This window comes from Zalophus californianus, chromosome 5, assembly GCF_009762305.2.
Source record: "Zalophus californianus isolate mZalCal1 chromosome 5, mZalCal1.pri.v2, whole genome shotgun sequence".
NCBI lineage: Eukaryota > Metazoa > Chordata > Mammalia > Carnivora > Otariidae > Zalophus > Zalophus californianus.
The window spans coordinates 98717301-98730964 of NC_045599.1; the positions used below are offsets into that span (position 1 = coordinate 98717301).

At 33.4% G+C, this 13664-nt stretch overlaps 1 pseudogene; it reads left to right on the forward strand.

Moving 5' to 3' along the window:
• The first annotated feature begins 12809 nt into the window (after positions 1-12809).
• On the forward strand, positions 12810-13327 carry LOC113929874 (annotated as a pseudogene).
• The last annotated feature ends 337 nt before the right edge of the window (positions 13328-13664 follow it).

Genomic DNA, 13664 nt, shown 5'->3' on the forward strand with positions numbered 1-13664 from the left:
GAAAGATGATCTTTCTAGGAGTCTATAAAGGAGATAAAGGAAGGAATTTAAACTTGCTGGTAAACATAATTAATAATATCTAAGGCCATAACTATTTAATAATATGTAGTATGCAGTAGGCAACTTCTGATATGGTCTGCAATAATCTTATTGCCTGGTATTCATGTCCTGGGAAATCCCTTCGCCTGCCTGCGGCCTGGGTCTATTGACTTGCTTCTAATGAATAGAATATGACAAAAGTAATGGGATAAGCCTTCCTGTATTCGATTATAAAAACCTATGACTTCTGTTTCCCTTTCTCCCCCAACCCCATCTGTGCCTCTTTCCATGCACTCGCTTTGAAGAGAAACAAGTTGCAGAAGCCCGTATGGCAAGGAAGTGAGTATGGCCTGTAGAAGAAATAAGACGCTCAGTTCAAATATGACCTTGGAGAAACTACAACATGTCAACAGCCACGTGAAGATGTGAAGATTCTTCCTCCACCTGAGCCTTCAGATGACTATGTACCTTTACTGATACCTTGACTGCAGCCCTGTGATAGACCTAAAAGCAGAGGAATCATCGAAGTCTGACTCATAAAAACTCAGATAATAAATGTCTGTTGTTTTAAGCCACTAAGTTTTATGCAACAATAGCTACAGGTTTTGATGAGGAAATATAATTCTTAAGCAGTTCTCCCAGAAAACTTGCCAAGTGGTCTCAGTAAGAAGTTTACCAATGTCTGTTTTCTGATTAACAAATCAGAGCTGGGGGCTGGTCTAACTTTTCTTTCTGTGCTATCAGAGAGAACAATCTGAAACAACCATTCACTTTGTTATATCTTTACGTGAAACCTTCCTTGCCCTCTTTTTCTAATTCTAACTAGACTCACTCTCTTCATAATTTCATTTAGTTGTACAGCTTTTACTACCATCTATATGCAAACAACTTCCAAATTTATATTTTCAACTACACTTGGTTCTAAAAATCAAGATATATACCCTACTACCTACTTGATACTCCACTTGAATGCTTGATAACACATCTCAATCACAACTAATCCCAAACTGAATTGACCTCACCCCCACTCCAACATGTTACACTCACAGTCTTCATAGTTTAATTACTGGCAATTCCCTTCTTCTAGTTGCTCAAAGCCACAATCTCTGAGTCATTCTTGATGCCTCTCTTTCATATATGACCTCCAGTTTCCCAAGAACTCCTGCATGCACCATCAAATCCTATTTAGAACCCACCAATTCTTACTACATATTTCCAAGCCACCATAATCTTTCACCTTAATTATGGCAATAGGCTCCTAATTGGTTTGACTGCTTGTAATAACTCCCTCCCCTGTCAATTCTCAATATGGTCAATAGGGTAGTCTTTCAAAAACACTCAGATCTTTTGCCTCCTCTACTTAAACCATGCAGTCATTCCCCATTTCATTCAGAGCAAGAGATAAATTTTCTTCAATGGCCTACAAGGCCTCTTTGATATCACTTACCAATTTTCTCTTCTGTACTTGCTCTTCTTGACAATGCTAACTTCCTTGGTCTTCCCTTAATATATTAGTCATGTCTGTTGCTCAGTAAGTTTCCTTCAAGTTTTTACTCAGATATTACCTTCTCAGCGGGACGTAGTCTGACCACTGTCTTTGTAAATACAACCTCCCGGCACTCTTTAACACCCTTATGCTATTTTTTCTTTATTCTGAAGCATTTATCACCACCTAATATACTGCATGTTTTACTTATGTATTTTGTTTCTTGCTTATTGTCTGGACTACTTTATTATAAGCCACAAGTTTAGTGACTTTTATTTTGTTTAATGATGTACATTTTGTTCACTTTATAAAAGAGCGCCTGGTATATAAAAATTTTTTTTGATGAACCCTCCATAAACATTGGTTGAGTGAATGAATACATGAATGAAGGAATGCAGGAATGAACCCCAAAGTAATGCATCCTTTTTTTTTTAAAGGTTTTATTTATTTATTAGAGAGAGAGAGGGAAAGCAGAAGCAGGGGGAATGGCAGGCAGAGGGAGAAGGAGGCTCCTCGCTGAGCAAGGAGCCCGATGTGGGACTCGATCCCAGGACCGTGGGATCATGACCCGAGCTGAAGGCAGACAGACACTTAACCGACTGAGCCACCCAGGCATCCCCAAAGTAACGCATCCTTAACATGACTTGTTGACTTCTAAACTTTCTCTCTCTTGGGGTCAACTCAAGTCACACGAAAATACTGCATTTCTCTAATGACTTTTCTTCCTTGTCTGTGACTTTTACACCTGCTGTTCTCTGCCTTTCATACTTTCATTGTTCATCCCTCTATTTCTCTAAAATAAATCTCCCCATTGGGTTAACCATACCTTGAGAGAGAGCACAGATGCTGACTCCTTTAGTATGTTTTTCCTGACATCCGTTCAAAGCTCATGTCCCCCACCAAAGCTAGGCTTGATGCACACCTGTAAATTCCCAAAGATTTTTCATTTACCCTTAATACTTATTCAGTTCTGACTGTGCCAAGGACTCTGTAAATGTTACATGTGGATATTTTATTCAATCATCATAAAATTTATGCTGGAAATATGTAGAAGAAATGGCTAGTGCTTCTTCAGATCATCTTGCATCCTTTTCACAGTTTGCATATGCCCCTTTTCACCACTTTAAAGTTGAATTGCCTTCAAAAATTTTCACCTGTGACTTTTCTATTGCAGTCAGACTTCAAGCTATTGGAACCACTATGTACCCAATGCATTGAGTCAGAAGTTCTTGGGAATCTCATTCCTCTGGGAAAGCCCTTAGTCAATGACTGTGGCCTAGAGGACTAGAAAAGCCCAGCTCCCTTAATTCAGAATGAGACAACTCAGGCTTAATATGGATCCCAGATTTCCCCGGGGTTGCGGCGGGGTCGGGGGAGCATTCAGGCTGAAACAACCCTCTGCTAGACTTTGCTTAAAATCTCATTCTGGCTATCTTATTCTTCTGTGTACCACCCATGACTAGCATTCTACCAAGTATGGAGTAAAAACTCAACAAATACGTGTTGAATTAATATGTGTTAATTGTAGGGACACCTGGGTGGCTCAGTCGGTTAAGCCTCTGCCTTCAGCTCAGGTCATGATCCCAGGGTCCTGGGATCGAGTCCCACATCAGGCTTCCTGCTCAGCAGGAGGCCTGCTTCTCCCTCTGCCTGACACTCCCCCTGCTTGTGCTCTCACTCTCTCTCTCTCTCTCTCTCTCTGGCAAATAAATAAATAAAATCTTAAAAAAAATATGTGTTAATTGTACTAACAAGCTTGTACTCTAGAAATTGGCTCTGGTTAAAATATTTTAATAAAACATTAAGTAATAATGAAGAATTAAAAATAACAAGGATGACTTTAATGAGTCAATATCCTTGATCAGTCTCAAAAATTTCATAGAATTAACCTATAAAAGAAACCATTCTTAAAAATACAAGGAATGAAACAGCACATTTGGGAATAAAGAATAAAATCTCCCTACTATAAAATTTTCTTTATTTCCCCCTTCAGAGTTGTTCAGTGAAATTAAACCATCTCTTTAAGATGTGAAGTCATATAGAAAAAAAAAAAACTTTTCTGAGATGATTTCTCTTCAGTGTCCCCTGTGTGATAACAGGGGAGTCCTAAAGCTAAGTGCATTACAGATACTGTCTCATTAAATCCCGATAAATATCCTCCTATATGAGTACTGCTAACATCCCCATTTTGCAGATAGGAAAGCAGAAGTAGAAGGAGAGTAAATAACCTGGCCAAATCACACAAATAATATTGCAGGTAAAGCTAAAAGTAAAATGGGATAGTAAGATTGAAGTAAATTGTACGCAGCATTTAAGGGCTGCTCCTTCCATTTTCCACTGATGGTTGATAATCTGTTTTCAATCACTTCTCTGGTCCATCCTTCCTTCCTTCCTTCCTTCCTACCTTCTTGATTTCATACTTCCTTCTATCAAAGTAGCAGAGACTGTCAAATTATACAGAATATAATTAAAGTAAATATTTCTGCCTAAGAGAAAATTACTTTTATTGTATGGCATTAAAAAGAATACAATTACCTGAGATTTAACATACTTAAGCACAATAGATGTACTTACTTGATTTATTATTTTTATGGCTGGGAAAGTCTTTATGTGTATCACTTATGTGGGTTAATATCAGATATATGCATAATTTTCAACTTTTCTATATAATTATGTTAAATAATCAAATCAATTATAAGAACAATGTTCATGACAGACATGGCCTCATTTTAAGAGAATCTTATTTTAATTTCATTTAATGTTTCAAAATGCAAGCTTTCCGTAGCCCACAATCACCACAAGGAATGTTCTTTATATTAATATGACTCCTTAATAGAAATATGCAAAATATTTTAATTTCAAATGAAGTAAATCCATCTTAAAGAGAGGTTGATTATCTGTAATTCATGTTTGAAAGCAGTTCTAATAGGCTAAGTAATAAATACTTTGGCTAAAAACCTTTCAAAGTAATGCTATTGTCCCAGACAACAATTATATGTCTTATATCCAGATGCAGTTTATTCATAAATCCTTCACTTAATGGCAATTGCTTTAATATTTGCCTAAGGAAAATGTTAAAATATTAATAAACTAGTAACCTATTCTTTGACAGTGAGTCACTTATTTGAACTTTCAGTTCAATAACTTACCAAAAAACCCCTTAAGATTTAATATAAACAAGGAAATAGAAGTAGATATGTTATGAAAGAAGAAATATCTAGGCCTGTATTTTTCCAGTCAGCAGTGGCAACTCTAAATGTAACAAAATAAAGGTAGTGCATGTGAAAATTAAATAGAAAAAGTTGATAAAAATGAGAAAATCTTCAGTTTAAAATGTTCAAGAGACTTCAAGTTGTAGTCTTCTGTAATAATCATGCATTTAAAATTAGTTCTTTTTAATCAAAAAGGATGTGAAACACATTTGAGAACATTTCATTACAGAAATAATATATATCATTATCTGAGAGGAATGTATGTAAAACATTCAACTCTTTCTCTGTATAACCACTATAGAATTAGGCATTACTGAAGAGAGCATTAACAGTCCGTTAAATTTGCACAAGCGTAAAACACAAGTCCCCTTTGTTTTGGCCCTTGTAATTACATAATTGATGATATGTTCCACATAATTTATTCAACACGATAAGTGAAATAACTTAAACAACCTACTGACTGAAATGTAACTATTACACCTACATTTGTAATTTATAAAAATTCTGAGCAATTTAGGTAACTTTCTTCTCTGTGTTTAAATAGTAGTTTGTGTGTTTGAACACTTCCCACAATGCTATATTTCTAAATAAAAGGCTGCAATTATTTGAAAGTAAACACGAACTATTTCTAACAGGGAAGCAAATGAAAGATTGAAAGAATCAGAGTTGAACATGTTATCTCCACACAAATCAAGCCAGGGGGAAAAATAAAAGAACCTCAATTATCTAGCTTCTTGAAAAACAGTTGCTTTGCTCTGAGTCATCTTTAATACAGTTTAATATCTAGACTTCATTTGGCATTTATTTGTACTTTTTTGCTTTAACACTAATATGTTAATTTGCTAAGTTGACTTACTTTTTTTATATAACTGATCTCTAGTATCCATACCCTTTTTATAATTTTCTTTTTCTACTGCCTGATTTGAGTACACACAATCTTCCTCAAACTTCTGCAATAGTTTGATCATTAGTTTTCTTGTCATAACATCCTACAGCTTATAACTGACACTCAAACTGTTAATCAAGTCACTGTAATCATATTATTCCACTGCTTGGAGATTTTTGTTAGTTTTCTGTTGCTTAAGCATAATTTACAAAGTCTTTAGCATTGCATTCATGGCTCTTAATTTGACCTAATCTTACCTCTCTAACTGTATATTTTAATGCTCCTTATGCATACATTGACCTGCCAATATAGTTTTTATAAGATTTAACATTAATGCTGCAATATGAATAATTGAATAAATATTTGAATAAGTTGTGTTGTATTAAACTGTTGAAACTGTCAAAAATAAGCATTCTCTATATATTTGGGTCTATTATTTATATGCTGTGAGCATTAAGCAGCATATTCTAGATTCTTAATATTTGCAAAATCAAGACAAAGATCTCAATTTTTTCATCAGTAAATTTAAGAAATATATGCTTAAATTATAAACATCATATATAATGAGTAATAAAAACGTGTACATGTACTAGCATGTGTAAAAATGGAATAAACACAAAGTAAGTGTTAGATTTTGTGGTGAAGAAGATGATGGTGAAGGTCAGAATGATATGAATAGAAGACCATGGAATATTAGAAAGATAATAAAGAGACAAAATGTCAGAATAAGATTTAGAATAATGTCAGGGTTTGTTAACACACACAAACACTTATTAACATATTATTTTGTAAAGTAACACTTGAGCAGAGATATAACTCTAGAACTATACACACAAATCTATTAATAGCTAATCTCAGTGACGTTGGAGGTGTACATCTATGTATACATGTGTGTGGTTTCATATATGTTGATGCATATCTTAGCATATCTTTCTTTAAATAGAGATTAATATTACTTATATATTTTTCCACAGCGTATTATCCTTTAAAAATTAAATAAATAAGAAAGGCAAGTAGGTAAGGGGATTAAGAGGTATAAACTTCCAGTTATAAAATAAGTAAGTGATGGAGATAAAAAGTACAGCATAGGGAATGTAATAAAGTATGGTGACAGAAGGTGACTACACTTACTGTGATGAGCACTGAATAATGTACAGAAATTTTAAATCACTGTGTTGTACACCTGAAACTAATACAATATCACAGGTCAGGTATACTTCAATTAAAAAAATATGCCAATGCTTTACAAAGAAATAATAAGAAAGGCAAACAACATGCACAATGGAAAATTATGAGTAACACTTATAGTGATAATCCTTCCACAGATAATAAATATAACTGTACACAATACATGAAACCTAACTCAAGGTACTGGAGAGTAAACAAAAACAGATATACACTGATGGGATACTGACATGAGGAAGAAATAATTGGCCTTATTTAAGCTCCACCTTTTTTGCAGTTTGTACTCTGAGGATAGGATTCCAGTGTTTGCCATGTGGAGTGTTTAATGTGGGGATAGAAAAGATGTACTCTCACAAACTTGAAGAAATGAAGAAGAGAATTTGGGGAAACCACAGCACTTGGAAAGTGAAAGAGGAAAGCGAAGTGGAATGGTGCCATCATTGGGAAGCCCCACATAACGTGGAAAATCTGCCCAAACTGCTGGTTGAACAATTAACCTGATACTGATATGCACAAGGCATATTCCAAGAAATATAGTGAAGACTGAAGACCTGAAGAGATTTCAGTTGCTGTCTCCCTGAGTGGAGACAGAGTTTGAAGTCTGAGTTCAGCCAAGCTAATTGCCTATTTTTTAAAGGCATATTTTTCAGAGAAGCAAAACAAAATTCAGAATCTCTATAATTCATTTTTCACAGTGTCCAGCATACAATAGAAAACTTAAATAGCACCCAAAGAAACAGAAATATGTGATACACCACCAAGAGAAGAGACCATCCCCCCAATGAGAGAGATGTCAGCAATAATAAACAAAAATTTAAGGTAGTTTTTAAAATCATGCTGAATGAAAATTTGTTTGTAATAAATGACAGGATAGAAACACCCAATCAAGAATTAGAAATGAAATGAAGAAAACAGAATTTTGTAACTGAAACATGAAGTATCTATTTTTAATGCAATAGATTAATAGCAGATTCATATTGAAAGAATTTGTAAACTTGATAATTGAGGAAAGAAATAAATTATTCAATCTTTAGAAAAAGCTTAACAAGATGAAAAAAATATAAACAGTCTCATGAACCTGTGGGACAATATTAAAATGCTTAACATTTGGAATCCCAGAGAGGGAAGAGAAAATGTAGCATAATATTTATTAAAGAAATAACAGCTGAAAATTTCCCCAATGTGGTTAGAGATAAATTCAAAAAGTTCAGGCAACCTCAAACAGAATAAATACAAAGGTATTCATATCTAGACCCTCAAAAGTCAAATTAGTGAATATGAAAGCAAAGAGAAAATCCTAAAATCAACTAGAAAAGAATGAAAAATTACATAAAGGAATGAATCAAATTTAGCTATCATTTCATTAGAGGCTTTGGCAGACAGAAGACAATGAAATAACATCTATACAATATTGAAAGGAAAAAATCATCAATCCAAAATTGTATATGTAGCAAATATATTTTCAAAAACAAAATTAAAACAAAGACATATTCCATTAAAATAAACTAATATGACTTTCACTGCAACAGAAGCTATAGAAAGATTTTCAGACTGAAGAGGGATATCAGATGATGTCCTACAATGTATGTAAAACATAATTAGAATCAGAAATGATGGAAATAGGTAAATTTTTTAAAAACACTATTTTCATCTGAAGTTTCTTTAAAATAAATGTAATTATTTAAAATACCAAATTATTATAGTAGTTTTATAATATCTATAAATGTGATACATATAATATTATAATGTATATATTAGAAAAATGGAATGCATTTTTCTACATATTTGAAACATTCCTACATTTTACATATGCTGGCACTTCTATTACATTCTGATTGTCCCAAATGGGACAAAAGAGAGCTTTGGAAAACATTTTTGAATATCCTATGTGCTCTAGTGAAAGTTCAGTGTGGCGCATAAAACCCTGTTCCAACAGAAATTAAAATGAATGGTTGCCTTATATATAAAGGGGACTCAATGCTTGAGGACCACCTCTAGGATATCTTAAGACTCTCAATTATCTGGGACATGGTGGGAAGTAAGGGTTATTTGTTGAAAATGAAAAATCTGATGAAACTATCAGATGCTAAAAGGATTTTGTAGAAAAATAGAGGAATGTAGTCAGAGAGATAAGATCTAAGCCTGTATTCATACCAGTTATACTATGCTACTGTCTGAAGCCTTCTTTTTAACCCCCACTTTTTCTTTTTAAAGCTTTTCCAGTAGCTGTGAAAACTCTCAGAACATTCCTAAAGTGCAGCTTTTAGATGTTAACTGTTAAATAATACCACTATGCTCAGGTTGGGAGAGTTCATTCTGTATTAAAAGTGGGGGCTTAGAATAAATAAGTAAGTAAATAAGTAAATAAATAAATAAATAAATATGCTGGTACAATATTAATGTTAAATAAACTATAAAATGTCAAGGAAGAATACTGTAATCTTTAAAGAAATTCTATAAAATGAATGCAAAGATAAATGGACATATCAAAATAAAATTCTAAAAAAATATATGTTTAGTTAATCCAAAATAATGTGGGTAAAGGGAAACAGAGAAACAAGGAGAAAGGAGAATTTTAAAAAATGTAAAATGAATAAAAAATATAAAAATTAAGAATATAAAACAAAAATTTTAGGATGTAAAACAAAAAGCTATAAAATCTCATCTACATAAAAATGACATATACTAATATGCAAACACTTCAATTAAAAGTTAAATTATAATAAGACATAAAAAAGCAAGGTCTAAGTGTACCTACAAAAGGGAAAACTGATTTATATAAATAGATATATTGAACCTCACTAGTTAGGGAAAAATATATATAAAATACAGACAGTAGGCATAAGAAAGTTACAGGGCTACATGAATATTTCTTATGTTTTAAGCAAACGCGTATGACCAGATATATATATATATATATATATATATATATGGACATTTTAAAATGACAAATAGTCAAATATATTTTCTCCAGGAAAATATAACAATTTAAATTTTTATTTGAGTAACAGTAGGCCTTCAAAATATAAAAAAAAAATTGACAAAATTAAAAAAATAGATAATTCCACAATCACAGGAGATTTCAACAGCCTTTTTTCAAAAATTAAAAGAACAATTAAACAAGAAGACAGAAGAAATATAGATGATTTGAATAATGTTATCAAGCTACTAGACCTAATGAACATTTGTAGAATACTTCTACATAAACGGTAGAATACACATTCTTTTCAAGTGCAATGGAAACATCAATCAAGACAGATCATATTTGGGTCAATAAAACAGACTCAATAAATTTAATAGCATTGAAATCATACAGTGTATGTTCTCTGGCAACAGTAACATTCAATTAGAAATACATAATAATTAGTCTTAAAAAATTAGCCCCAAATATTTGGAAATTAAAGAATGCATCTTTATTTTTTTAAAGAGATTTTATTTATTTATTTGAGAGAGAGAGGAGCACAAGAAGGGGGAGTGGCAAAGGGAGAGGGAGAAGCAGACTCTCTACTGAGCAGGGAGCCCAATGTGGGGCTCGATTCCAGGACCCTGGGATCATGACCTGAGCTGAAGGCAGACCCTTAACCGACTGATCCACCCAGGCACCCCCAAAACACATCTTTAAATAAGCCACTGATCAAATAATAAATCACATGAGTAATTAGAAAATATATCTTAGTGATTCAAAAAATATATCAAATTATATGTGATGCAGTAAAAGCAGTATTTGAAGGGAAATTTATAGCATTAAAATGCTAATGTTGGAAACTAAAAGTCTAAAATCAAAACCTAATAAGGTTAAAATACAAGAATAATCTGAGGTCAAAGTAAGTGAAAGAAAGTAAAAAGAACAGAAATCAATTAAATTAAACACAGCAAGAAACAGAAAATTTTTATATTCAAAAGTTGGTTCACTGAAAAGACTAATGAAACTTGATAAACACCTAGCAAGAATGAGGAAGTAAGTAAACACAAAAATGAAAAAAAGGTATCACTAGATATTGCGGATATTAAAAGGATAAGAAGCAATTTTATGCCAAGAAGTTTGACAACTTACATAAAATTGACACTTTTTAAAAAAACACAACTTGCTAAAACCAACAAGATACAGCAGAGAATTTTGAATGCCCTTTATCTATTAAATAAATTCAGCTTTTATCAAAAACTTCCTTACAAATAAAAGTCCAAGCCCAGATAATTTTACTGTTAAATTGCAACAAATATTTAACAAAAAATTTTGTTTAATCACCGAGTTTATACAAAATCTTTTGAAAAATAGAACAGGGAGCACTTTTCAATTCATTTTTCAAGGAGAACTTAATCCAAGTACCAAAACTTGATACCATTTTTTTCTAAAGAAGTTAGAGACTAATATCTTATACACAAAACACCATCAAATCAAATCCAGCAATATATTATAAGTGTGACATATCATTTCCAGTTGGCATTTATCCAAAGAGTTCATGGTTAATTTAACATTTAAAAATTAATCAATGTAATTAAGCATGTTAATAAAATAATTGAGAAAATTTGTAGGTTCATTTCAATACATGCAGAGAGTTAGAAGTATTCAACTGAATTCATGATTTTAAAAAAAAGTTCAAACTAGAAAAACAAACTTCCACGGTCTGAAAAAGAGCACCTTAAAAAATCCTATGGATTATATATTTTATGGTTAAATATTGAACACTTTCATCCTAAGATTAGAAACAAACTAGGATACCCAGCCTCATACTTTCCATTCAACTTTGTACTGGAATGTCTAGCTGTTGTAACAAGGCAAATAAATAAATAGTATAAAGATGTAAATTTTCCTCTAAATATACATAAAATGATTACATAGAAAATCTTGAGAAATCTATAATACACCTTCTAGAATAAGTGAATTTAGCAAAATCACAATATTTAAGTTTAATGTAATAAATTATATTTTTATATATGAACAGCATACTATTAGAAAATAAAATTCAAAAGTTATTCTATTTACATTAGCATCAGGAAACAAATGAATAGGAATAAATTTGACAAATATATGCAAGACTGCGACAGTGAAAACTCAAAAACATTCATGAGAGAAATTTTAAGACAAGAGATATCCTATGCTTATAAGAAGAGTTAATGTTTGGAGGTCAATTATTCATAAATTATTCTATAGATTCAAACAATTTCAATCATAATCCCAGCAAGCTATTTTGCAGAAGTTGACAAGTTACTTATAAAATTCACTTGTCATTCAAAGTAACCAGAATGTCCAAAGCAATCTTAAAAATTACATAGAAATAAAGGAATTGAAACTACCTGCCCATAAAACTTATTACAAGACTTTAGTAATCAAAACAATTAAGAAATGATAAATAAGTCAGTGGAACAGTATAGAGCACCCACATATATATTCTCATTTGATTTTTGGCAGAGGACAGAGCAATCCAATCAAGAATGGCAAGTGCTTTCATCAAAAGGTACTGCAACAATTGGATATTCATGTAGAAAAAACAATCTTCAAATCTTTCTATATATATATATACCCTTAATAAAAACTAATTCACAGTGGGTCATAAGCCTAATTATAAAAACTAAAAATAGGAAGGCATGTAATGTTTTCTGTTAAGAAATTGTCTCCCTCTCTCTACTCCATTGGGTCTTAGTGGGCCTGTTGTTTGGCCATTCATGATACCTGAGTACCATAAGGGGTGGGCACATGACCTGGCCTAACCTCTCAGAATACCCATCCCTCTTGCCAAAGAGATTTGCTCACTGAGGAGTATGTAGCTCAAACTTTGGGAAATGTTGTCTCCCCCTTCTCTTCAATTTCTCTTGAGATCTTGATATTGTAGAGTTGTTGAGATGCTTATTGACCTATGTACTTACCTCTCTTCTAACAGACCATCATATCCTCCTTCCCTTAGAAGCAGAAACGAGAGCCCCGCCCCGCCCCGCCCCGCCCCGCCCCTGCCGGCTGGGGTTGTCGAGCCCCTTGAACCGCGACTCCCGCACGTCTGTGAACATGGCGCTGCGAGCGGTGCGGAGCGTGCGGGCTGCGGCCGGCAGTGTGCGCGTCGCCTCCGCGCCCGCCGCACCCTGCCTGACGCGGCCCTGGGGGCTGAGGGCGGGCGCCGTCCGGACACTGCGCTCGGGCTCCGCTCGGCTCTCCGTGCGTAAATTCACAGACAAACATGAACGGATAACAACAGAAAATGGTATTGGAACAGTGGGAATCAGCAATTTTGCACAGGAAGCTCTGGGAGATGTTGTTTACTGTAGTCTGCCTGAAGTTGGGACAAAACTGAACAAACAAGATGAGTTTGGTGCTTGGAAAGTGTGAAAGCTGCTAGTGAACTCTATTCTCTATCAGGAGAAGTAACTGAAATTAATGAAGCTCTTGAAGAAAATCCAGGACTTGTCAACAAATCTTGTTATGAAGATGGTTGGCTAATCAAAATAGCACTCAGTAATCCTTCAGAACTGGATGAATTAATGAATTAAGAAGCATATGAGAAACACATAAAATCTATTGAGGAGTGAAAATGGAACCCCTAAATAAACTAGTATGAAACAAAAAAAAAAAAAAAAAGGAAGAAGAAGCAGAAACGAGAAATGAGGAGAGCAATGAAAGTACTATTTGGGTCCCTGCATACACATCTGCCTAAAATCCTCTCTATACTTGCCTTTCCCCAAAATACTTATTTTTCTTATACTATTCTGAGATGTGTTTCTCTCCCTGGCATCTCTAAGCATACTGATTAATACAAATAATAAGAGAGTAGCTGTCAAAAGAACAACATGATCAAAAGTAAAGGAGTATAAAAGAATAAAATGTGCAGGGTACTGTGTAGATAAGTGTGTGAGGGGAGGAAGAGTA